This window comes from Tachyglossus aculeatus, chromosome X4 (genome assembly GCF_015852505.1).
Source record: "Tachyglossus aculeatus isolate mTacAcu1 chromosome X4, mTacAcu1.pri, whole genome shotgun sequence".
NCBI lineage: Eukaryota > Metazoa > Chordata > Mammalia > Monotremata > Tachyglossidae > Tachyglossus > Tachyglossus aculeatus.
In genome coordinates, this window is record NC_052098.1 from 8,412,519 (window position 1) to 8,440,463 (window position 27,945).

The following is a 27,945-nucleotide window of genomic DNA, read 5'->3' on the forward strand; positions in this document are numbered from 1 at the left end:
TGAACAAAGAAAGACTCAGCATTATCTAGGTAAGGTGGAGAAAACAGCGTGGCCTAATAAAAAGAGCACGGCCTGGGAGTCAGGAGTCCAGGGTTCTAGTCCCAGCTCTGCCATCTGTCTGTTGTGTAGCCTTGGGCCAGTCATTTAAATTATCTGTGCTTCAGTTTCCTCATTTGTAAAATGGGTATTAAATCCTACTCCTTCCTACTTATTCATTCAATCGTATTTATTGAGCGCTTACTGTGTGCAGAGCACTGTATTAAGTGCTTGGAAAGTACAATTCAGCAACACATAGAGACAATCCCTGCCCAACAATGGGCTCACTTTCTAGAAGGGGGGGGACAAACTTCAAAACAAGTAAACAGACATCAGTAGCATCAATATAAATAGGATTATAGATATATACACATCATTAATAAAATAGAATCACAAATATGTACATACATATATACACAAGTGCTGTGGGGTGGGGAGGCGGGTAGATCAGAGTGATCGAGTCAGGACAATGGGGAGGGGAGGAGGAACAGAGGAAAAGGGGGGGGGGTTGCTTAGTCTGAGACTTAGACCGTGAGCCCCTGGTGGGATGGAGACTGTGTCCGACCTGACTATCTTGTATTGACCCTTATGCTTGGAACAGTTCTTGGCACAGAGTAAGCACTTAAGTACCATAAAAAACAAAAAAGAAATCCCCAGTCATATTGGGTGGCTGGAAGCAGCATGACAGAGCTTCAAGGCGGAGACCTGGGGAATACCAGAGAGCTTTGGCTGATGGAGAACGTTCCGCATCTAATGAACTGCAGGGTTTGTTGAAAGCAGAAAGCCTGGTTTGTTCAGATAGATTGATAGCCCTGAGCATCCACAGACAATCTCCTCTTTATCACCCTGGCCTGACCATTTCACCCCATTGGCCCTCCCCATCGGGGCATTTCCTGATAGGTGCTACTGACCCCTTTGAGCTATGTTTATTTTGCAATCCCCAGTGCTGGCTCCCCCTCCCGTGATTTGCACAGAGATGCTTTGAGAAGCTGCTTTGGCACCTCAAAGGTTGGCATCAGAACTGAAAAGAGAGCTCTGAAATTGTAGATCCGGCACCCATGTGAATGTTTACGGCTGTCCAGATTCCTTCATGCTTTGGCAATGTAGAATCGGGTTTATTCTTTCTGCTTCCCCTCTGTTTATGATGCCTTTGTCAGCAGCCTGGTTTCACGTGGGTTTTCAAAGGGTACTTGGAGTGAAGGTGGGGCCCTCAACCAATTTCCTTTGCAAGTGTTATAAGCAGCTCCATTAAGTCAACAAGCACCAGAACTCTGAAGGTCTCAATGAAATAACTGGAACATGGCCTCGATGCTATAAAAATGACTCACCATTATTATGTCTTTTTCTCCAACCTACATGGGGCATACAGTGATAATAATGGTATTTGTCATGCGCTTACTATGTGCCAACTACTGTACTAAGCACTAGAGTAGATAGAAGATAATCAGGTCGGACGTAGAGGCTCCCAGTCTAAGGGGGAGAGAGAACAGATATTTCATCCCCATTTATTTTACAGATGCCCAGATAAATTAAGCAACTTGCCCAATGTCACAGCAGGCAAGGGACAGAGCTGGTAATATAACCCAGGTCCTTTAACTCCCAGGCCTGTGCTCTTTCCACTAGGCTACACTGATTTTCATCCACTAAGAGCGGATTCTCTTGGCTAGTTTTTGTGGGTGGGGGTTGGGGGGCAGATGGTCAGCTTCTGCCTGGCATTTCCATTTGGGCATAGGGGGTCAGAATGGCTGCCACTGCAGTCTGGGCATCTCATTGCCCAAACCTAATTGCATGACCTTCTGGTGTGCCTAGCTGGAGTGGGCAGGATCCAGAGTGGAGCAGGGGTGTGTGGGAGAGTGGAAAGTACTCTTTCATCCAGGCAATCCAGCTGAGAAAAGCTGGCATAAGATCTTCCACTCAGAGAAGGCCTCCCACTCCTGGAGCCTTCCCTGGAAAAGCAGGTTAAATAATTTATTAACAGGAGGGGAGGGATCAGAGGGCACATTCAAATTCTGATGGGTAACACACCGGGAGAGATACAGAATAATTAGATTAATCAATTGATCATATTTGTTGATCGCTTACTATGTGCAGAGTGCTATACTAAGCGCTTGGGAGAGTTCAGTACAACATAATTAGCAGTGCCATTCCCGGTCCATAATGAGTTTACAGTCTAGATCAGAAACAATCCCTGTCCCACATGGGGCTCACAGTCTAAGTGGGAGGGAGAACAGGAAATGACTTCCCATTTTACAGATAAGGAAGCTAATAATAATGGCATTCACTAAGTGCTTACTATGTGCCAAGAACTGTACTAAGCATGGGGGTAGATACGTGATAATCAGGTTGGACACAGTCCCTGTCCCACATGGGGCTCACTGTCTAAATAGGAGAGAGTAGGATTTAATCATCATTTTACAGATAAGGAAACTGAGGCCCAGAGAAGTGAAGTGACTTCCCCAAGGTCACTTAGAAGACAAGTGAAGAAGCCGAGATTAGAACTCAGGTCCTTTGACTCTCAAGCCTGTGTTCTTCCCACCAGGCCACACTGCTTAGGAAACTAAAGCAGAGAAAAAGCTAAGTGCCTTGCCCACGGTCACCCAGCCGACAAGTGGCAGAGCCTGGATTAGAACCCATATCCTCTGCCTCACAGTCCCGCACTCTCTCCCTTAGGCTACCCTGTGGCTGTCTCCCTCAGACCTCAGACTCAAACTCAGAGTTCTAGTCTCCCCATTTCACTTTGCTATTTCTAAACCAAATTGCCTCTCACAGACTGTGAGCCTGTTTTTGGGTAGGGACCGTCTATATGTTGCCAACTTGTACTTCCCAAGTGCTTAGTACAGTGCTTTGCACATAGTGAGCACTCAAATACGATTGAATGAATGAATATCAAAGGTATCATTCCTCTTGTGGCCCAAGCCCTGAGTCTTCAAGAGGAGTTGCTTGTTGGCTATTGAAAAGCTCCATGCTCCCCAATATAAGTCATTTAGATTTAGCTTTTGCAAGAGAAGCATCGTGCTCTAGTAGAAAGAGCATGGGCCTGGGAGTCAGAGGACCTGAATGACCTTGGGCAAGTCACTTAACTTCTCTATGCCTCGGTTTCCTCATCTGTAAAATGGGGATTCAGTACCTGTTCTCCATTTTAGACTGTGAGCCTCATGTGGGACAGGGATTGTGTCCAACTTGATTACTTGTATCTACCCCAGCAATTGTGCTGGTGCATAGTAAGCACATAGCAAACATTATTGTTATTATTTACCTCCTATCATGCAGATTCCAAAATCAGCTTCCTCACATGTTAATGCTTAAGGAAGTTGGAAGAAATTTCAGCCCAACACTAATTAAAAGAAAGAAACAGACCCCCAAATCAGAGGAATTTACCCTTTAAGGAGAAACCTCCGAGCAGCTGACCCGAGTGGCATTTGACAATTTTACCTTTTATTGGGCCATTGTTGGTACGTTTGCCTTGGGGAACCACATACCTCGCCTGGTGGTTCATTCAAATTGACAAGTGACACAGCGTCTCTCTGCACAGACCAGGGTACTCAGTACATCAGTTTTCTTGATGATTTTGTGAGGCATTTGATTAGGTCAGTGCATCATATATGTTGCTGGTGTGCAATTTTCTGCCTGGTACAGAAACTAAACGTATTTCAAGAATTTGCTGGGTGAGTTGGTAATTCAGAGCAACAGATTGGGCTGACCCCGGAGTAAGGACTCTTGAGTTTAAGCCACGAAGCAAACCGAGTTTCCATTAGGGGCATCTTTTCATCCACTCACACGCTTTGACTTTCAAACATTGGGGGTTGTGTTTCAACAGGCAGGACTCTGGAGCTCAATATACCTCTTTTGGTCATTTCCAACCATTTCATTTTCTTGGTGCATTTAGAACAGTGCCAGTGCTTAGAACAGTGCTTGGCACATAGTAAGTGCGTAACAAATACTATTATTATTATTGGTGGGGCTAACCCCTTCTCTGCAGAGAAAGGGACAGTGGAAAGGAATTTTCAGGGGTTCAGAATTTAAAAAAAAAGATTTGCTTATGCAAGTATTCAGAGTATAGGTCTCTGCCAAAGAAGGTTTCTCCAGACCCAACCTGGGAAGACCACTAGTTATTCTAGACTTCAAGATAAACCAATACATAGCAGCAGGACTTCTATGGATGGTAATAATAATAAAAAAGGACAGTAATAATAATAGTATTAGTTAAGCAAGCACTTATTATGTACAGCCAAGCACAGTACTAAGCACTGGGGTAGATACAATATAATTAGGTCAGACACAGTCCCCATCCCACATGGGGCTCACAGTCTAAGAAGGAGGGTATTGAATCCCCATTTTACAGATAAGAAAACTGAGACCCTGAGAAAGTGATTTGCCCAAAGTCACACAGCAGGCAAGTGGTAGAGATGGAATTAGAACCGTTGTCAGACTCTCAGGTCCATGCTCTTTCCACTAGGCCTTGGTGCTTCCTATCACAAAATCAATTCCCTTCACACACGTTCTTGGTTTTGAAGTTTCAGGACTGAGTCTCATCTATTATTCCCAGTGGAAGACTCCATCATGATGATGATAATGGTATTTGTTAAGCGCTTACCCACATATTTAATCCATCACTAAATCCTGTGGGTCCCACCTTCACAACGTCGCTAAAATCCACCCCTTCCTCTCCATCCAAACTACTACCACTTTAATACGATTGCTCATCCTAGCCCTCTTGGATTACTTCAGCCTCCTTGCTGACCTCCCAGCCTCCTGTCTCTCTCCACTCCAGTCCATACTTCACTCTGCTGCTCGGATCATTTTTGTACAAAAAAGTGCAGGACATGTCTCCCCACTCCTCAAAAAACTCCAGTGGTAGCCCATCCACCTTTGCAAGCAAAAACTCCTCACCATTGGCTTTAAAATACTCAATCACCTTGACTCCTCCTACCTCACCTTACTACTCTCCTACTAGGACTCAGCCCACACACTTCACTCCTCTAACGCTAACCTTTTCACTGTGCCTTGATTTCATCTATCTCACTGTCAACCCCTTGCCCACATCCTGCCTCTGGCCTGGAACATCTCCCTCCTCAAATCCAACAGACAATTACTCTCCTCCCTTTCAAAGCCACATCTCCCTTCCCTGACTAAGCCATTCCTTTCCTCTTCTCAATTCAATCATATTTATTAAGTGCTTACTGTGTGCAGAGCATTGCATTAAGCACTTGGGAAAGTACATTACAACAATAAAGAGTGACAATCCCTGCCCACAATGAGCTTCTCCCACTCCCTTCATCACCTGCCTTGCTCCCTTTGTTCTTCCCCTCTCCCAGCCCCACAGCACTAATGTACTTTACTTATTATATTGTATACTGTAATTCACTTATTATATTAATGTCTGTCTCCCCCCATCTAGACTGTAAGCTCACTGTGGGCAGGGAATGTGTCTGTTTATTGTTGTACTCTCCAAGCACTTAGTATAGTGCTCTGCACACAGTAAGCACTCAATACAGTTAAAATGAATAAATACTAAGCACTGGGGCAGATAAATGATAATCAGGTCAAACACAGTCCCTACCCTACATGGGGCTCACAGTCTAAGGAGGGGGGTGGGGGGAAAGGTATTGAATTCCCATTTTCCAGATAAAGATAACTCTCTTAAATAAAGATAAAGATAACTCTTAGATAAAGATAACTCTCTTAAACAGAGAGTTTAAGTGACTTGCCTAAAGTCAACCAGCAGGCCAATGGCAAAGCTGGGATTAGAACCCAGGTCCCCTGAGTCTTAGTCCCACCCTCTTTCCACTAGGCCATGCCCACATATATATGTATTTACATACATGTATATACATATATAAAAATATATATAAAATCACAGTGTATATATGCTCAATCTATATATCTGTAGTATTTTGAAGATGAATTTATTGATGTTGTGATCTTATTCATGTCTGAGAGTGAAACTGGCAGTCAGTTCTATCACAGACCTTTTCGAACCACTCTTTGTAAAGAGATGCCTTAAACTGTTGTGGAAAAAACATCCACTGTAACCAAATAGTGTGTCAAATTTTGACTGACATTGGAGGAAGAGCTCATCACATGCATTCCTACAGAGTGGTTTCTTAAAATTCCTAGGATTCATCCATTCAATAGTATTTATTGAGCACTTACAGTGTGCAGAGCACTGTACTAAGCGCTTAAGGATCATTGCTAAGATAATTGCTTGGTACAAGACAGGTACATCTATAGGTGCTCCAGCAGACATGAAAGCCAGCCACACACAGGCTTTTATCTGTAAACCATATCTAAGGGCTCTTATCCTAAGGGTTCCATTGCCAAATATATAATCAAGTTCAGGTAAAATATGGAGCCTACAGGCCCCACTAACTAATGCTACACAGTGTCCTGGGCTTATAACCCATTTTAACACCCTAGTAGTTCCTATGACAGGACCACAGTGTTTCACGAAAGCAAAACAAATTCAGTTTATGGATGCTCTGTTGGGGGACTTTATCGGTACCAAATATATTGAATGATTTCTGCCTTTTCTTCAGTAGCAATCTGATTAACTGGGGTCAACATTCTGTCAGGTTGGGAAGAAAATGAGGGGCTAATGACCTAAGCAAAGACCTGGGGCTAGTAAGTCTTGAATCCAATGAAGCCTTGGCTACTGACTGGGGCTGATGGTTTCATCTCTGTGAGGTCCCTCGGTGCCAAATGCAGATGATAATGTTAGACTAACAGGGGTGAAGTTGAGATCAATTGGCTAATGATTGCCAAAAATGCACAGTGTTTGGCCCAGGGAATGGAAACACAAAGAGAAAGGAACAATCTAATATTAGAAAGGACTCGAGAAAATGAGACAATCGGGGAACCTGGATGGAGGTCAGTGAGTCTCAAGTGCACTTCCTGTGGCCTCTCATGGGCACCAGCCAGTTTTGGAGATGCTGAGTCCCATACCCACTAGAAGCCATCCAGCCAGACATTCCCAGCCCAAACTAAGCAGCCTCTGGCCTTCAGCCCAGTAGAGGGCAGGCTGTTTGCACCTGACCCAAATTTAACTGGGTTTAGCTCTGGGCCAGACAGGCCAGGGAAGGTAGGGCCCTTCAGAATGGGTAAGCAGAGAAGCAGTATGGCCTAGTGGCTAGAGCATGGGCCTGGGAGTCAGAAGGACCTGGGTTCTAATTCCAGCTCTGCCACTTGTCTGCTGTGTGACCTTGGGCAAGTCACTTCACTGGGCCTCAATTGCCTCATTGGGAAAATCGGGATTAAGACCGAGCCTCATGCATAAGGGCTTATCCGGGACCATATGAAAAAAATACCATTAAAAAACCAGTCAGGTGGAGAGATGTTTGGGGACAGGCAGGAAGACTTCAGAAATTCAGCCAGTTTTACAGCCTCTGGACCTTGTCGCCATGTGACAAGGCCTCAAGAGTGAATACATAATCAAGGAATGGACTGAAAGTGCATCAAGCCTGATTATAGCACGGATATTGTGGTAATGGTGAGCAAAGACGCTTTCTCATTGCGGACGACTATGTGGAGCTACCGGGGTCCAAAGTCAATAAAAATAACTGTAGAATGATCAGGGTACGGGGGTGGGGTGGGGGGGAGAGGGAAAGAGCACAGGAGGGGAAAGGAGAGAAATGACCCACCAATGCCCCAGGGGGGTGCTTTATGGGAATGGATGATACAAAGCAAAACTGAGAAGAGTCTGGAGGGAGGTGAGGAGGAAATAAAACCAAGGCAAGATAGTCTAGTGGAACAGAGTCTGCCCCGTCAAGAAGCTTTTAATTCCATTTTTTAAATAAGAAGTTATATCTGACTACTGCCAGTTGTATACTTGACAGCTCTGTTGAGATTTTTTTATTGTTGTTTGGAACAATAAGGCCAACATGAATTAAAACAGCAAAAGAGATTTGGGACTGGTGATCCTACAGCCTTACTTGGGAGTGAGAGGTTTTGCACTGGGATTTAATAAAGGTGGGGAAAGAATCTACAGTTCATCTTCCTCTCTTGGAACCATCATGGAAGGGCTCTTTGGCCTTCAAAGGGAAGAGAAAAAGCACTTGGACAGGGGCAGGATATGAATAAAATAACAGAAAAAGATTGGTGACTGGAGGAGAGCTCACAGGCAAGTGCCTGCCAAAAACTAAAAAAAAAAAAAAAATGCACAGATATTCTGAAGGGAGAGGAAAATATAGTTTCCAGAACTGCTGATTTCTGGGTCTGAGCCTGGGTGAGGGTGGGAGTGGGGAGAGGAGTCACCAGCTTCAGATGGAGGGGAGGAGTGAGCAAGGTGAGTTGCTTTAATCCTGCAGATGGTAGAGAGAACAGAGCTCTGAACAGCTACTGAATGGGTATTAGCTAGCGCTGTCATAAGACTCCTCATGGGGGTGACTGCTTTTTCCAGCACTAGTCTCAGGCCTTCCATTTAAAAATAAAAAAAGAGTGTCTACTCTGATTATCTTGAATCCAACCCAGGGTTTAGCACAGTGCTTGGCACAGAGTAATCACTTAATACCATTATTATAAAGTTACCAAAGTAGGACTAATAGAGGAAACTGAACAAGATAAATGAAGTTTTGGGGTACAAAAGGGTACAAAACATGCCCCCAGGTCTTCTCCCCCCCTTCTAGACTGTGAGCCCACTGTGGGCAGGGATTGTCTCCATTTGTTGGTGAACTGTACTCCCCAAGGGCTTAGTTCAGTGCTCTGCACACAGTAAGCGCTCAATAAATATGACCGAATGAATGAATGTATAAAAGAAAAATCTGAAAATATGTTGTTTGATGCCATAATCAATAGTATTCATTAAGCCCAAACTGGAAAGCACTACAGAGTATAACAGAAGCAATACACACATTCCTTGTCCTTCAGGAACTTCCAATCAAATTGATTCAAGTTTGAAAGAGGTTGTTGAGGCCAGAATCCCAGAGATCAAGGAGTTGAAATTTGAGAAAAATTATAATCACTGGTATGTGATTATATAATGCATAGATCATTTTTCTGAAAGACCATCCAGTCCACATCTCCCCCTTTCTCATAAACCTCCAAAAGGTTGCCCATTCATTTCCACTTTGCAGAAATTTCTAACCATTAGCTTTAAGGGATGCATTCAGTTCTATCAACTCTATCGTACTGCACTATCCCAAGAGCTTAATTCAGCTTAATACAGCACACAGTAAGCACTCCATAAATACTATTGATTGCCACTGTAGAATCAAAGAGGATGAAAAATAAAAACAGGCCTATCAAAGAAAGTGAGAAAATACACTTTATCTAGGGGATCTAGAAAGAAAGCTGGGGTGGTGGTGGTGGGGAACAGATAGGAAAGGGAAGTAATGATTCTCAGGAGGTTTGTGTTTTGCAACTCGGAAATTGGGAGATTAAGATGGAAAATAGTAATTAACCAATTGAGATGGAAATGCCTGAACACTATTCATGCAGGAAGGCAAAAATAAAACATCTTAAAGATTGCCTTTCACGTATTTGTGGCCCCCTTTGAACATTTTTTCAAAAACAAAAAAAATGTGTGGATAAAACCAAGAAATTTGGAAGGATAATACACTCTGAACTGCTGTTACTAAAGGTGAATGGGGCTTGCTGAATCTTGTGAAAATCCTGTGAAAATCCCCATTCACACAGTCGTCTGCCCTGAGGAGCCTGTAAACCATATGGGAATTATTAGCAACTTTTAGTAACCTTTTTTTTTTTTTTTTACACTCACTCTTTGCTAGTGAGAAAAATTATTGAGCTTTTCCACAGCACATAAAAATTGTTTGCTTTTAAACACCTTTTTTGCAAGCCTCTGAGCTAACAAAAAAGAATCTACATTAATGCTTGCACACATACACATACTGCCACTTGTATTGTTTGGACTCTGCCCTCGCTCCCAATCATATTTATTGAGCGCTTACTGTGTGCAGAGCACTGTACTAAGTGCTTGGGAAGTACAAGTTGGCAACACATAGAGACGGTCCCTACCCAACAGTGGGCTCACAGTCTAGAAGTTCTTTCACAATATGTTCTACCTGTTAATTGCTTTCTTAATTCCACCAGACCAAGGGTTTTTAATACGTGTTTTGACTAGAACACTGCTACAGAATTGGGGAACATTCTTCTTGTTAATGAAGAAACTGCTGTGTGCAGCTATGTGGCTTTGGGACAGGTGAGTAAAAACAGCACACGTTTTCCTTAACGTGAGATTCTGCAAGAATACAACCCTTGTGCTCTAGCACAAGTGGATGTTTGCCTGCTCTTATATCCATAATCTCTCTATTTGCACTGAATCAATTCCACCAGGGAAAACAGTTTGTGGTCTCATCCATGGCCTTTTTATACCTTTATATATATATTTAATGGTATTTAAGCACTTACTATGTGCCAATCACTGCTGTAAATGCTGGTGTAGATACAAGGTTATCCCACGTGGGACAGATGAGGTAACAGGCACAGAGAAGTTAAGTGACTTGCCCAAAGTCACACAGCTTATAAGTGGCAGAGGCAGGATTAGAACCCACAACCTCTGACTTTCAAGCCCGTGCTCTTTCCACTAAGCCACGCTGCTTCTCTTTTATGTGTTTATTCTCAATTGATTGCTTGAAAAGCAGCATGGCCTAGTGGAAAGAGCATGCATTTGCTGTGAAATCTTGGGCAAGTAACTTGACTTTTGTGCCTCAGTTCCCTCATCTATAAAATAAGGATAAAAAAAAAAACCTGTTCTCCCAGCTTCTTAGACTGTGGGGCAGGGACTGTAATCTGATTCTATTGTATTTACCCCAGTGCTTGGAAGATAGTAAGTACTTAAATACCACAATTGTTATTATTGCTTTCCCTACCTGTAATTTAATCTGTCACACCCACTAGATTGTTGGAGCCTTGAGGCAGTGGTTTTAACTATTGTAACTTTCCCAAGAGTTTAGGATAGTGTTGTTCTGCAATCAGTGGTGTTTATTGAGTGCTGCATACAGTAAGAGCTCAATCAATCGTACTAAGCGCTTGGGAGAGTACAATATAAACAGAGTTATTAGACATGTTCCCTGCCCACAACAAGCTCACAATCTAGATGTGGAGGCAGTCATCAGTATAAAGAAATAAACTACAAATATGTACATAAATGCCATAGGGCTGAGGAGGGGTGACTAAAGCTCATAAATCCAAGAGCAACAGTGACGGTGAAGGGAATGGGAGAAGAGGAAATGAGGGCTTAGTCAGGGAAGACCTCTTCGAGGAGATGTGCTTTCATAAAGGCTTTGAAGGGGGTGGGGAGTGATCTTCTGTCAGGTATGAAGAGGGAGGGAGAAGCAGTACCAGAAGCCGCATGGCATAATGGATAGAGCAGGGGCCTGAGAGTCAGAAGGTCATGAGTTCTAATACTGACTCCCCCACTTGTCTGCTGTGAGACCTTGGATAAGTCACTTCACTTCTCTGTGCCTCAGTTACCTCATCTGTAAAATGGGGATTGAGACCGAGTCCCACAAGGGGCAGAGACTGTGTCCAACTCGATTTGAGTGTGTCCACCCGAGTTTTTAGTACAGTGATTGTTACATTGTAAGTGCTTAGATAGCATTATTATTATTATTATTGTATATGTTTGTACAGATTTATTACTCTATTTTACCTGTACATATTTGCTATTCTATTTTATTTTGTTAATAGATTTTGTTTTGTTTACTGTCTCCCCCGTCTAGACTGTGAGCCCGTTGTTGGGTAGGGACCGTCTCTATATGTTGCCAACTTGTACTTCCCAAGCGCTTAGTACAGTGCTCTGCACACCATAAGCGCTCAATACAATTGAATGAATTATTATTATTACCAGGCTAGTGTCAGGATGTGGGCGAGAGGTCTGCAGTGAGATAGAAAAGATCGAGGCACAGTGAGCAGGCTGGCACTAGAGGGAACGAAGTAGTAGGAAACAAGTGAGGTGAGGTAAGAAGGGACAAGGTGATTGAATGCTTTAAAGCTGATGGTAAGAAGTTTCTGGGGAGGTGGAATGATAATAATGCATGCTATGGATTGATTACCTAGGGCAATCGATCAGGGAATGTTTCAGTAAGAACAGCTGATGAAGCACCTTTCTTTTGAGAACTTGAAAACTAAGTTATCATTGGTATCAAGTGAACACTTACAGTGTGCAGAACAATGTACTAGGCCCTACAATAAGTACACACAATCGCTGCTCTCAAGGACAATACCATCTAACAGAGGAGACAGACATTAAATTAAGTTATACATATGGGAAGTAACTATAATACTGTACATACATGCTAACTTCTCTATGTCTGGGAGGATGCATGTCATCATTTTGACCCATTTTCAAATAGAGGAGTTAATTATCAGTCATGAAATGCTTTAAAGTTGTTGGAAGACAAGTGATTAAAGAAATATTAAATGTTATCATTGAACTCCATTCTTCAACTCCCTAAATTTACTCTCCGGGAATACAGTAGGTTATTTGGGAGGCACATTAACACTTTCAGACAATTAAGGAAACATCATGGATGCTTGGAAATATTGCAAAATACTGGAGAACTGGGGGGGTCATTACTCTCGTTATTAATAAAAGCATACTAAATTTAAATGTAAATCAGACACCAAAATTCAGCTCAGCAGTGACAGACTGGAATCCATCTCCCCCCTCCCCGGCCAACAAATCTTTTGGGTAACATTCATTCCTCTTAAAAAAAAAAAAAAAGGATGCTGAGCATATGGAAATGCCACCTATAAACCCAGGTAGCCTATCGTTCAGGGATTTGGTAATCCCCCCTTTTCCTGGTAGGTTTAGGGTACCTGGGTATTTCCCAGTTTCTGGGAAGGACTCTGGTTACTCTTCAGCTCTAGTCTGCCTCTAGCACAGCCCCAGGCTACAGCCAACATTCAGCCACGCTTCTTGGGCCAAAAAGGAGCCGCCTACCTTGCTTAAGTGCAGGCTTTCAAAAGCTTTTGTTGCTCCTGTGGTGCTTCTTTTATTTGATGCGCTGTTAATGTGTTTCAGCTGTGTTGGTTAGTTGCCAGCTGAGGGCCGGTTCTCGGCTGGCTTATTCTTTAATTTGCAGCCTTTAAGAACATGTTATTTACCAGAGTGTGCCTCGGAAATTGTGTATGCTACGCGTCTCCCCACAGTAGAAGGCCTGTCATTATACATTAATAGGTTGCATGCTTTTTTAGGGAGAATTTAAATGTCTAACCCTGAAAGAGCAGTTGTAACCCACTATTTTCTCTTGATATTTTTCCTTGGGTGGCACAGTGCGTTTGTTTAGTATGTGTATTTGAGTGACTGTTAGATGGCTGTCCCATGACAATGCCTGCTTTTCTTCCTAATAATGATAATAGTAATAATAAGATTTATTAAGTAGTGTACTTTGCACAAGGGTAGATACAGATTAATCAAGTTGGACACAGTCCCTGTCCTACAGGGTGCTTAAAGTCCAAGGAGGGAGAACAGGTTTTGAACCTCCATTTTAGAAATGAGGAAACTGAAGCACGGAGGAATTAAGTGACTTATCAAAGATCACACAGCAGTCATTCATTCATTCATTCATTCAATCGTATTTATTGAGTGCTTACTGTGTGCAGAGCACTGTACTAACGCTTGGGAAGTACAAGTTGGCTGCTTAGGGAAGCAGCGTGGCTCAATGGAAAGAGCACGGACTTTGGAGTCAGAGGTCATGGGTTCAAATCCCGGCTCTGCCACTTGTCAGCTGTGTGACTTTGGGCAAGTCACTTCACTTCTCTGGGCCTCAATTCCCTCATCTGTAAAATGGGGATTAAGACTGTGAGCCCCCTTGGGACAACTTGATCACCTTGTAACCTCCCCAGCGCTTAGAACAGTGCCTTGCACATAGTAAGCGCTTAATAAATGCCATTAAAAAAATAAAAAAGTTGGCAACATATAGAGACAGTCCCTACCCAACAACAGGCTCACAGTCTAGAAGGGGGAGACAGACAACAAAACAAAACATGTGAACAGGTGTCAAGTCATCAGAATAAATAGAAGTAAAGCTAGATGCACATCATTAACAAAATAAAATAAATAGAATAGTAAATATGCACAAGTAAAATAGAGTATAAAATCTGTACAAACATATATACAGGTGCTGTGGGGAGGGGAAGGAGGTACAGCAGGCACATGGTGGAGTTGGAATTAAAACCCAAGTCCTCTGACACCCAGGCCCATGCTCTTTCCACTAGGCTACACTGCCTTCCTCTTCTCTTCGAAACACAGGTATCTCTTTAATATGCAATGCCAGATCCAAATATGGATCAAATTGAAATAAATCATTTTCCTGAATAAGCATGAAACATCCTATCCCGACTGGATTACTACATCAACATTCTTTCTGATGTTCCAACCTCCTGTCTCTCCCCACTTCAGTCTATACTTCATTCTGCTGCCCGAATTATCTTTCTACAGAAAGGTTCTGGGCATGTCACCCTCCCCACCTCCCATTCCTCAAAAATCTCCAGTGGTTGCCTATCAACCTCCATATCAAGCAAAAACTCCTCAATATTGGCTTCAAAGCTCTCCATCACCTTGCCCTCTCCTACCTCACCTCCCTTCTTGCCTTCTACAGCCCAGCCCACAGGCACATTTCTCTCCTCTGGTGCTAACCTTCTCACCTTGCCTCCCCTCATTCTCACCTTTCCTGCAGACGATCCCTGGCCCACGTTCAACTGCTGGCCTGGAATGCCCTCCCTCTTCAAATCCGGCAAACAATCACACCTCCACTTCAAAGCCCTAAGCAGCGGGGCTTTGTAGAAAGAGCCTGGGCTTGGAAGTCAGAGGACCTGGGTTCTAATCCCTGTTCCGGCACTTGTCTGCTGTGTGACCTTGGGCTAGCCACTTCAATTCTCTGTGCCTCAGTTACCTCATCTGTAAAATGGGGATTAAGACTATGAGCCCCACGTGGGACAACCTGATTACCTTGTATCTACCCCACCGCTTAGAACAGTCCTTGGTACATAGTAAGCGCTTGACAAATACCATCATCATCATCACTGAAGGCTCACCTCCCCAGGAGGCCTTCCCAGACTAAGCCCCCCTTTTCTTCTGCTCTCCCCATCGCTCCGACTCTTACCCTTTGCTCTACCCCCCTCCCCACCCCACAGCACTTGTGTATATACGTACATATAATTCTATTTATATTAATGATGTGTATATATCTATAATTCCATTTATTTATACTGATGCTATTGATGCCTGTTTACTTGTTTTGATGCCTGTCTCCCCACTTCTAGACTGTGAGCTTGTTGTGGGCAGGGATTGCCTCTATTTGTTGCTGAATCATACTTTCCAAGCGCTTTAGTACAGTGCTCAATAAATACGATTGAGTGAATGAATGAATGAATATTTTCTTGGTGTCATTGTTAGATGGTTTTAATAGGTAGACTCAAGGGGCAATGCAATCCTCGGCTAACCCAGCCTTGCAAATAATTCCCAGAAGACACCAGGCCAACCCAAATTCTACTCGGGTTAGAAAATTTGCATCATCTGACCCACATTCACTCTTGCCTCTCCTCTTTTAGTACTTCTCTACTTGTCTTCTTGCCTCAGGGAACACACACCTCTGAAAGGAGCAAGATGTTTAATTTTTCGACAGGTGCGTATTCCTACAAAACCAAACCAATTTTGCTTTTCATTCTCCTCAGCAGTATGCTTTGGGAGTGGCTGTCCAATTAGCCACACTCGTAGTTTACAGTGGTCCTAGGGGTGGGAAGCTTGCAATGTAACAGGATGTGGGCAAGGGGTAAGGGCGGCAAGATAGGTAAGATTGAGGTACAGTGAGTAGGTTGGTGTTAGAGGAGCAAAGTGTGCAGGCTAGGATGTAGTAGGAAATCAGAGAGATAAGGGAGCGGGGGCGAGGTGATTGAGTACTTTAAAACCTATGGTAAGGAGTTTCTGGTCAACGTGGAAGTGGATGGCCAACTACTGGAAGTTCTTGAGGAGTGGGGAGATATGGACTGAGTGGTTTTGTAGAAAAATGATCCAGGCAGCAGAGTGAAGTGTGGACTGAAGTGAGGAGAGACAGGAGGCAAGGAATTCAGCAAGGAAGCTGATGCAGCAATCGAGGTGGGATAGGATAAGTGCTTGGAGCATCATAGTAACAGTTTGGATGCCTGTCTCCTCCTCTAGGTTGTAAGCTCAATTTGGGTAGGGAATGTACCTACCAACTCTGTTATATTGTACTCTCTCAAGTGCTTAGTACAGTGCTCTGCACACAGTAAGTGATCAATAAATACTATTGATTCTGCCTTCCCTCAGTGAGATGAAGTCCAGTTATTTCTAGATGTCAGGATGTGTGATCTGTGTGACTGAGAAGATTCAGTCTGAACAGCCTTGCTCTTATGCCATCTGATCATGCAGCTTTGGCCATGCCGCTTTGTCACATTGAGACTTGGCACCAACCTATAGGTCTGTCACTGGGCTGCTCTTAGGAGCTACTAGGATTAATCTCTCATCTCCCTCCCTTCCTTTTGCATTGCCTATGCACTTGGGTCTGTACTCCTTAAGCACTTTGATACTCAATCAATCAATCAATCAATCGTATTTATTAAGCGCTTACTGTGTGCAGAGCACTGTGCTAAGCACTTGGGAAGTACAAGTACTCCAGCCCCAAACTGAATAAAAGGGGTTTAGGAATTAGCACAATGCTTCCTACTCAGTAAACATTCAATAAATCCCATCGATCAATTAATTCTGGGGGTTAAAACTTGAATGGCGACAGCATAGCACCATCCCTGGCCATGGCTTTCCTTTTCTCTTTTTTTTTTCCTTCCTGTTCCGGCAGGAGAAAAACACGTTTTGGCTCTGTCACTGCTTCAGGCAATGTGAGAAGTAAAGAAAACTGCAATTTTCCATGCTTACATGCACCTGGCATGAGAATTGGTTTGACAAAGCCTAACAGAGATGCTAAACTGAAACATCCGCCTAACAATGTTAGACACTAGACATCAAATTTTCAAGTTCTCCTTACTGCAGCTGTGAATGGAGGAGGACTGATCTCCCAGGAAAGATAAATCTAAGGCAGAAGCCGCTCAGCACAGAAACCACTGGCAAACCCAAATATTTCATGTTGCAGCCTCGGCCGTTTAGACTTTCCAGATTTCCTGAGATTTGAGGCTCCCACTTCAAATGCGATTTGCGGTTAATACCAGGGGGAAAAAAATTCGCGACCAAGATTGTAATACAACCCTCTCAACAGACGGGGGCAAGCACCACTGATTTGTTGCAAACTGCATTCAAAATAACTTGCCAATTGATGCAGAGCAGTTGTAAGTGAGTTGTCTCTGCTTGAAACCACCATTCAGGGCACTCTCCTATCCAGGGGCCCCAGATCTTCCTGAGAACAGAAGATATTACCCGTGGTCTGCGCAACTCAGTAAGTACTCTGTTTCCGATGGAGCCACCAAAGGATGCTCGGAGGGACAGTTTAACAGTTGGCCTCCTTGACCTTGATCCTCATGGAGAGAAATGTATTATTCAACATTCCTAACCTTCCCTCTGATAACTCTCATCCATGAATTCATCCAATCACTTATTGACCATTGATATTTTTCACCTGCACAGCTTCCTGGGGTAATGAATGTCATATGCCTACCTCCCCCTGGGGGAAAGCTTTTCTCCCTTGTGTCTTTTGAACCTCCCACCTTGAAGGTTCGTCTGGTGTCCCCTCATCCCAGTGAGTTGGATTTGGCGAACAACAATTCTGTGGTCACCTTGTCATCCCTCTTCGGGCTTTTGTAAACATCGATCAAGCCTGCTTTTGTCCAGGCTGAAGACTCTTCCCCTTTTCATTTATCCTCAGATAAAAGACTCTCCCTATCTCCACCCCCCCCCCCCCAGCCATTTCCCACATTGTCTTGGCTTCCCTTTTCCAGCGCTATTATATCCTCAGGAGAAAGAGCATTGCTCTGGGAATCAGAAGAGCTGGGTTCTAGGCTCGATTTTGTCTGGTAGGAGCTATGCCATCAATGGTGAGGATTTCCGACCAAAAACCCACAAAGAGCAAGGTGGACAGGCTCAGCAGTAATCCTGAAAGATAGCTGCTAATGTGGATGGCAAAGAAGGCAGTGGATACCTGCTCTTTCTTCTCATAGACTGTGAGTCCCAAAAGGGACAGGAATTGTGTCTGATCTGATTGTCTTGTAACTAAACCCAGCACTTAGCTCAGAACAACTGCTTAGTAAATATCATAATTAAACTAAAATTAATGGTGAGCAGGACTGCACTCAGTATTCCAGGTATGGACACCATGTTTTCATACCATGGAGGAACCTTGCTCTTTGCTGTCCAGCATTTGATTGGCCCTTTTGGCTACCGATGGACATTGAGCCAATGGCTTAACTGCTCTACATAATCCATGATGATGATAACGGTATTTGTTAAGCACTTACTATGTGAAAAACACTGTTCTAAGCACCGGGGGGATACAAGGTGATCAGGTTGTCCCATGTGGGGCTCACAGTCTTCATCCCCATTTTCGAGATGAGGGAACTGAGGCCCCGAGAAGTTAAGTGACTTGCCCAAAGTCACACAGCTGACAATTGGCAGAGCTGGAATTTGAGCCCATGACCTCTGACTCCAAAGCCCAGGCTCTTTACACTGAGCCCACTCTCCCTCTGCTCAGACACCTTGCCTTCCTTTCTTGTGCTCAATCTCCCAACCACATGGTCTTTCCTAATAATAATGATAATGATAATAATAATTATGGTTTTTGTTTAGCACTATGTGCCAGGTACTCTACTAAGCGCTGGGATAGATAACAACCTAATCGGGTTGGATGCAGTCCCTGTCCCACATGGGGTGCACAGTCTCAATCCCCATTTTACAGATGAGGTAACTGAGGCACAGAGAAGTTAAGTGACTTGCCCAAGGTCCCACAGCCAACAAGTGGCGGAGCCAGAATTAGAACCCATGGTCTTCTGACTCCTAGACCCATGCTCTCTCCACTATGACATGCTGATTCCTAGCTTCTCCTTGGTGGACAGAGCTGCACAGAACTCTGTAGTCACCCAATAAATACCAGTACTCTCCCCGTCTGGACTATAAACTCATTGTGTGCAGGGAATGTGTCTACCAACTCTGTTATACTGTACTCTCTCAAGAGCTTAGTACAGTGCTATACACACAGTAAGAACTCAATAAATATGATCAATTGATAGTACTACTACAACAGTTCTCAAGCTGCGCAGGGGATAGTGACTCCACTGTTGCTAGTGCTGCTATTACCAGCAGAGGGAGCTGTGGTTACAACAGCCCCAGATGAATCAATCAATCAATCAATGGTATTTATTGAGTGCTTACTGTGTGGAGAGCACTGTAGTAAGCACTTAGGAAAATTGTACAACAGAGGAAGTATGGTAATATGAATGCTAACCAACATTGATGGCCAAAAGACTGTTGGTAAGGATTGCTACCGAGGAGCTCACGGGACCCCAACCTTAAGACATGCCAAAAGAGAGATGCTCTACTCTGCAGGCCCCTAGTCATGACCTTTCTCAGTGGAGGGTGACCAGACATCCAATTTTGACTGGGGCACACCCAGTCTTTCTAATGATGTCGTAGTATTTCCTCAGTAGGTTGTTGGGATGTTCACATGCCCCAAACTCACTTTCCTGCCAACCAGACATGGAAATGGTAAAGTACAGACACCATTGATGAAATGTCTCCAGGAGTTCCCCAAAGGAACATGAATGGAAGCAGATGAGACGGTTCAAGGTCAATACATCTTGTTAGTCATTCCTGCTCTGGAACTATCAATCTGGAGGAGATTTGGGCCATACCAGGCCTTGGTTTCTCTGGAGAGAAAACCCAACAGGATTCAATAAATCATTATTGCCTGGGAGCAGTGGCTACTTCAATGCCACCATCCCAGCTAGCCAACCCCAAGAGGACCAAGAACCTCTACTTCTCACTTCCCAGTTTTTTTTTTTAACTGGTATTTGTTAAGTTCTTATTATGTGCCAGGCACTGTTCTAAGCACTGGGGTAGATACAAGGTAATCAGGTTGGACACAGTCCCTGTTCCACATGGGGCTCACAATCACAATTCATCAGGATGTCTAGCTGTCAAGTGGCAGAACCCCAACTACCAAAGTAGAAGCCCAAGGATCCTATAACTACAATCCCTGAAGCTCCCATTTCTCCCTGTAAACTCAGCTCTCCTACAATATGGGGGGATTGTGTTCTTCCAGAAAGCCACGTGAAGGAACACATGTGTTGCAGTACTCACCCTGTGTCCGATGACGTATGTATGGCCACAACCAGACCTTCTAATACCAAGTCGTGCTATACTCGGAAAGACGGGAGATGTTGGAAAAGCGTTCCCTAATTCTGCTGCCGCCTTCTATCCAAAATGATCAGTGAAAACACGTGCTATGGAAGAACTGAGAGTACCTACATTTGGCATCTTAAACAGCTAACTCCTTCTTTTCCATTGACATTCCCTAAACATCTCATTTAAGCCAAGACATCATCCCAACCTCTTTCCTCAATAGGGCACTTTCTAGAAAGTTGCAAAATTAGTAGGTGTACAACGAGAAATGAATTGACCTAAACTGAGAAGCAAGAGGCCGGCCTGATCCTTAACGATGATAATAATGATAATATTAATAGTAATTTAATGATGACATTTATTAAGCACTTACTTGGGCTAGGCACTGGGGTAGGTACAAAATATTCAGATCGGGCACATTCCCTGTCCCACAAGGGGCTCACAGTGTAAGGATCTATCCCTGGAAAATTATAAGTAGGCAGCGTTGCACAGTGATTGTGGCTGGCAATCATTTTTGACCCGAAAGGAGTCCTGCCCCACTGTCATGATCCAATCTTGGAAAGTAGCCACCCCACCAATTTCCCTGCCTTCTCAAAATGGGGTTTGAGTCAGATTCTGAAACAGGTTTGGGAAAAAGTTATAGATTTTTGAAAAGAAAAAATAAGCTGTTTTAATTTCATTTTGAGGCCTAATTCTTTTGGTATCAAACTCTTCCCACTTGGAAACAGAGGGGAAAGTTCAATCATTCAATCAATCAATCAATCAATTGCATTTATTGAGCACCTACTGTCTGCAGAGCACTGTACTAAGTGCTTGGGAGAGTGCAATATAACAGTTATACTGTTATATTGTATATATTATATCCTATAAGTTCCTTTCCTGACATGCCCCCGGCAGGGAGGTTTTACCCATGGCTCACACACATGTTCTTTCAGAGCAAATGAACAGGAACTTAGGTTAATTTAATAGAAAAAATAAAATATGGAATAACATTGATTTGGACCAGTATCAATTACAACAATTCTACCATGTTTTACAAAAAACAACTGAACATTTTACACATGTACAGTATTTTTCAGTAAAAATGAACTTGGATGTAACAGTGGGTTGCTAGTTCAAAAAACTCAACAAAGACAGAAGATATGAATTTTGTCTCTATATTAGTGTTAGAGGCATTTAAGTATCCAAACATTTTTCTAGCTATTACATAATTATATCTCAATTAGGAATATATATTTATATATCATATATATATAACATTAACTTAAACCTTTGAAAGCATTATGTTCTAGTTAAGAGTGGTATGAAGAGAAATGAGCCAGTACCAGACTAGTAGTTAAACCAGTACACACAGAGTCAACCTGATGCAGAATGGCGAGTGGGGAAATGTGAAACGGTACCGGGGGATTTCACGAGGTTCTTCAGACTGCGGTCTACCTAAAGACACAATTGCTGTTTCTGACTTTTCCTATGACATCATGTGAGCCAAGAAGATTGCAAGCTGTTTCAGCTGAATGGATCTCTATGGAGGTTGCATCGGTCCCCCTCCCTAGACGGCTAGGCTCCTTTCCATTTAAGCCTACGTGTGAAGCCGGCGTGTGCCCTGCCAACCTTCTGTTCCTGCACAGTAGGCGGCTTCCTACATCCAGCAGTAGCCTCAGTAGAAAGAGGCCAAAAATTCAGGCCCTTGGGGGCTGTGACAGGATGCCCCATCACCTCAGTGAGGTTCTATCTATGCTTATTGGAATTATTCATACAAAGGCAGCTTTTACGGAGGGGTGGGGTGAACAAAGCCCTCTTTTGGGCACTCAATCTGATGGGTATTTTAGTCTCCCAGCTCATACTAAGGTGACTCTTAGTTTCCTGGATCTCTACTTCCTCTGGAGTTGAAAGAGCCAATTATTCTAAGGAAGTGAAAGTGCTTAGAAGCTGAAACCTGGCGGAGGAAGGCTTTCAGTGGCTTTCAGGGAAGCTGAGGGCCCTGGCAGAATGAGGTTGCTCACAAAATGCAGGAGTGGTTTGGACACTCAAAGGGGAGGCATGAGAAAGTCCTCAGAATTCACAGAAATGCAATCCTCTTCCCATTCGTACCTTATACACATGTCAAACTCGGAAGCCACAAAGGGCTTTAGAGCGGAGGACCGATTGTCCATACACGGAGTAAGCTGATGACCAGCTGCCCGGAGGAAGGTTAGGTTGGTTAACGGAAAACAAGCAGTATGGAAAATGGAGCAAAATCGTGACTGTGCCCTGTCTGAGGAAATCACACCTAATTCCACTCCTCTGAATTTTCAATTAGCTGAACCCGCCTCGTCCTGGACTGTTCGGATAATCGGCGCCCTGCCCTTTCTCTTCCTGAACTGCCCTTTAAGGCCAAATGGGATTTCCTTGAAGTTTGGTTTGCTTATTTCTGTGACTTATTTAGGATGGCAAAGGAACAAAAGAGAAAGCAAATGACAAGGGGCTTGGCCAACGCTCGAGTTTTGGTCGGGACACAGAAGAAAGAACATGGGCTGAGAGAACCATGACGGTGCAGTAACTGTAGCCAGAGGCTGTTTGCTTCGTTGAGACTATTCCTGGGCAACTTAGGCCCAAGAGTCATTTCCTCATATGCCGAATGGCGTGCACAGTCACCTTGGTGTGATTGGAAGAGGAAGAGATGCTGTAAATGCAGGCCGACCACCTGTGGTCTGCTGCCCAACATTTTGGCCCACACAAGCCCCGATCCCTGAACTGTCAAATAAAGGAGAAGCAAGCTCAGGTGGGATTTTTGAAAAGCACAGGACTTTAGCGGATTTCCTCTCTCCCTCCCCCCTGTCCCCATACACACTTTAGGAAGCTAACAGCTACACAACCTCCTGTGTACTGGGCAAAATCATTTTTAACCCACTTGAAAAGCACTTTTTGTCAGGCTGATTTCATAGGGATCATAGGCAAAAATGTTCTGTAAAATGCAACTAGTTTTATGGTAATGCAGACCTTCCTCCTACCTTCCCCCACCCCCTCCCCCCACAACTGATGGTGTAGTTTCTGCACACCTTGGTACCATGTGGGGGCCGGGGGAAAGCATGTCCAGCCCTGACTATTGCTCACAGCTTCTAAGCAGCAGCATTTGGACTACTTCTGACCCACTGATCTGCATCAGAGGCATGATGTCCAACTACCCACCCACTGTAGGAAGGACCAGATCCAAGGGGTGAGGCCAAGAGCAAGTCCATAGGCAGCCTGATGCCCTCGTCCATTCCCAGGCTCTGTGCTTCCATACGGATATGTAGGAAAGGTGAAGAAAGCCACCCAGCTGCACAGAAGGCAAAAACCAGTGCCCGGTGTATGGAGTGAGTTTTGATGTGGAATAAACCAAGTTTCATTCCTGAAATTCTGGACATATGACACATAATACAGCCCTGGGGGGCCCTCTGGATTCCCACTGGTCTGGTTGCCTCAAGTTTCCTGACTCTGAATACAAGCACACAAAAAGACCGATGCAAGGAGTTTTTGTTTTGTTTTAATCCATGTAAACTTGTGTCGTATTCTTGAAACATGTTTTTAAACATCTCGAAGGGGAAACAGGCAAGGAAAAGTAGGAAGGGAAAAAATAGAGAACCTTCAAAAACAGGGATACCCTAAAGTTGACAGAATAGCAAATCATTACTTTAATCATAATTTTGGCATCAAATACTTTGGTCATACAATACTGACTCTATGATTCTGGGTGCTTAGCACACAACACCCAGGTATAAAAGGTAGGCTTGTTGTAGGTTTTTTTTTTCATTTAAGTTCTGACACAACAGTTCATCATCTCCCTGTACAGTCGACAAAGAAAGAGAGAGTAAGAGAGAAGGAGAGAAAGATGGAGAGAGAGAGAGAGAGAGAGAGAGAGAGAGAGAGAGAGAGAGAGAGAGAGAGAGAAAGAGGTGCCTTGCTTTTTTTTTCTTTTTAATAATACGGATTAATCTATCAATCTACAGGAACAAGGGATTTTGGGCACTGGTTGTTCAGCCTTTGAATGTACACGTTTTGCAACAAAGCTGCTGGAGGACTTTCCGCTGGCAGAGATTGTTCTTTTTCACTAGCATACAGAAGCTTCCCTCGTTCCAGGATTCTTCCTTGGCTTTTCCAGGAGGGGTCAGCGACAGAGAAGGGGGTGGGGTTGAAGGTGTAGACAGCATGATGCACACACAGGCAGGAAGGTTTTGATTGGTCAGAGAGGTAAAATTGGTTTTTGGTTGCAAGAGACCATTCAGGAGCAGGTAACAGGTAGGAAATTGGGTCCATCAAAAGTAATTTCAGTCAACAGCATTTTTTTCAAGAAGAGATATTGCAGTCCAACAGGAAATGATTGGTATCCATTTATGAAAAGGAAAAAAAAAAGATTAGAAAAAAGAATAAATTAGAAATTGGTGATTAAAACAGTAAAGGAATTTTTCTGAGACAAAGAATACACACAATTGTACTATGGAGAGAGTGTAAAAAATCTTCTAAACTGTAATTAAACTTTTCTACCTGGGCCACCCGTGTCAGCAGTCCTTAAAGGATCCAAAGGCTTATTCACTTTCACAGGGGATTCTTGGTCTATTCCAATCCTTCCACAAGGCCAATGCACACAAGGCATTTCAAGGGCTTAGTTTGGCCTTGAAGAACAAGACACTAGCCAGCCAAATTTACCAACCTAATTTTCTGCCAGCCCTTCCCATACTTACTGAAGCCTCAGTGAATGTGCAGCTACCGGCAGCGAGCATCATGGTCTAAAGACCAGGGCAAGTGCTCAGAAACCTATTTTTCAATTGGATTCCAAAGTCATCTATCCACAGTCCACATTCTGAGAGGCTCAGCCTAAAAGATTTGGCCCATGCTAGATTGTGTGGAAGAAAGCAGGAGAAGAGTGCTCATCACCAGTGTTATCTCACTTTCTCAGATGAGGTGGAAAAACAAGAGGGTGTGGTCTGGCTCCTTTGGGGCTCTCTTTCCCCCATCTGTTTCACCTGCCTCTTTCTTTTTTATGGCATCTGTTAAGCACTTACTTTGTGCCATGCACTGTACTAAGTGCAGGGATAGATACAAGATATTCAGGTTGGATACAGTTCATGTCCCACATGGGGCTCACAGTCTTAATCTCCATTTTACAGATGAGATAACGGAAACACAGAGAAGTGAAATGACTTGCCCAAGGTCACACAACAGACAAGTGGAAGAGCTGGAATTGGAACCCAGGTCCCTCTGACTCCCAGGCCCATGCTCTATTCACAACCTGGAAGTCTGCTAGCTGATAAAAAAGGGGATGGCTTCACCCTCCTGAATTCAAGGGTAATAATAATAATAATTGTGATATTTGTTAAACATGTACTATGTGTCAGGCACTGCACTAAGCACTGGGGGTGATACAGTATATGCAGATGGGTCATAGTCCTTGTCCCACCCAGGGCTCATGGCCTAAGTAGGAGGGAGGACAGAAATTAAATCCCCATTTTATAGGTGAGGAACATGAGGCACAGAGAAGTGAAGTTACTTCCCCAAGGTCACAAAGCAGGCAAACAGCAGAGCTGGGATTAGAACCCAGGTCCTCTGACTCCTAGGCCTGTACTCTTTCCACTAAGCCATGCTGTTTCAGGAGAGATGGAAGCAGCCCTCACAGTTTTAACTTGGGACTCTTTTTTAAATATATATTGTATATTTTAAGGGCTTATTATGTGTCAAGCACTGTTCTAAGTGCTAGGGTAGATACAAGTTAATCAGGTCCCACAGAGGGCTCACCGTCTAAGTAGGAGGGAGAACAGGTATTGGATCCCCATTTTGCAGATGAGGGAACTGAGGCACCGAGAAGTTAACTGATTTGCCCAGGGTCACACAGCAGAGCAGAGCAGGGATTAGAATCCAGGTCCTCTAACTCTCAGGCCCGGGCTCTTTCCTCTAAATCACACTGCTTCTAAGGATTCTTCATTCATTCAATCATATTTATTGAGCACTTACTTTGTGCAGAGCACTGTACTAAGCCCTTGGGAGAGTACAATACAACAACAAACAGACATATATGGCTTCCAACACTCAGAGGGTGAGGAGGCTTCTGGGCTGGGGTGCATGGGGGTCGGCAGAGCAGTGAAGGGTGAAAGCCAGTTCCCGTGAAAAAGCACCTATCATCTCCTCATGCTCTTCTCCGTCTTGAACCCTCCCTCTTGCTATGCTGCCCTGCCTCTTATCCAATTCACTATCTTCCCTCTATCTGGTACTCCAAGGTCTTGTCTGACCCCGCTTTCAGTCCTTCCAAATGTGAGTCTGAGGATGTGTGGCCTCCATAATAATAATGATAATAATAATGATGATGGCATTTATTAAGCACTTACTATGTGCAAAGCACTGTTCTAAGCGCTGGGGAGGTTACAAGGTGATCAGGTTGTCCCCTGTGGGGCTCACAGCCTTAATCCCCATTTTACAGATGAGGTAACTGAGGCCCAGAGAAGTTAAGTGACTTGCCCAAAGTCACACAGCTGACAATTGGCAGAGCCGGGATTTGAACCCATGAGCTCTGACTCCAAAGCCCGTGCTCTTTCCACTGAGCCATGCTGCTTCCCTGGGATCCATCTCCCAACCACTCCAGTGGTGACCCTCACCCAGGGAAGAGAAGTGATACTTCATACTTCATGCTGCTGCCCAGATTATCTTTGTCCAGAAACGCTCTGGGCATATTACTCCCCTCCTCAAAAATCTCCAGTGGCTACCAATCAATCTGCGCATCAGGCAGAAACTCCTCACCCTGGGCTTCAAGGCTCTCCATCACCTCGCCCCCTCCTACCTCACCTCCCTTCTCTCCTTCTACAGCCCACCCCGCACCCTCCGCTCCTCTGCCGCTAATCTCCTCACCGTACCTCGTTCTCGCCTGTCCCGCCATCGACCCCTGGCCCACGTCATCCCCCGGGCCTGGAATGCCCTCCCTCTGCCCAACCGCCAAGCTAGCTCTCTTCCTCCCTTCAAGGCCCTATTGAGAGCTCACCTCCTCCAGGAGGCCTTCCCAGACTTAGCCCCTTCTTTCCTCTCCCCCTCGTCCCTCTCTCCATCCCCCCCTTCTTACCTCCTTCCCTTCCCCACAGCACCTGTATATATGTATATATGTTTGTACATATTTATTACTCTATTTATTTATTTATTTATTTTACTCGTACATATCTATTCTATTTATTTTATTTTGTTAGTATGTTTGGTTTTGTTCTCTGTCTCCCCCTTTTAGACTGTGAGCTCACTGTTGGGTAGGGACTGTCTCTATATGTTGCCAATTTGTACTTCCAAAGCGCTTAGTACAGTGCTCTGCACATAGTAAGCGCTCAATAAATACGATTGATGATGATGATGATGATGAAATTCCAGTTGACTTAATTTTTTTCTGGTACAAACAGCCCAAAGGTGAGAAACAATCAAAAAAAGGAATGAGAATGAAACACAGGATCATGATTGGGGTTGGGTGAAACTCTTCTTAAATGGATGATTTCTTTGATCAAACTGGCACTGGCCTTGGCCTCCACTGTCTTTTCACACTGAACCCAAATCTGTGAAAGTTCAAAGGAGCTTTAAACAACAGTTCAGGACCCTTAATTCCTACCATACTCTGTAGAGGCTTTGTGGCATCCAGTCAACAGCACAGTAGTTACCGTATATGAGGGTTG

General features: G+C 44.0%; 1 protein-coding gene across 1 annotated transcript in view; it reads right to left on the reverse strand.

The window, feature by feature from the left end:
* PCSK5 (proprotein convertase subtilisin/kexin type 5) overlaps positions 1-27,945 on the reverse strand; it is a 414,129-nt gene that overhangs the window by 105,837 nt on the left and 280,347 nt on the right. The window lies entirely within an intron of this gene.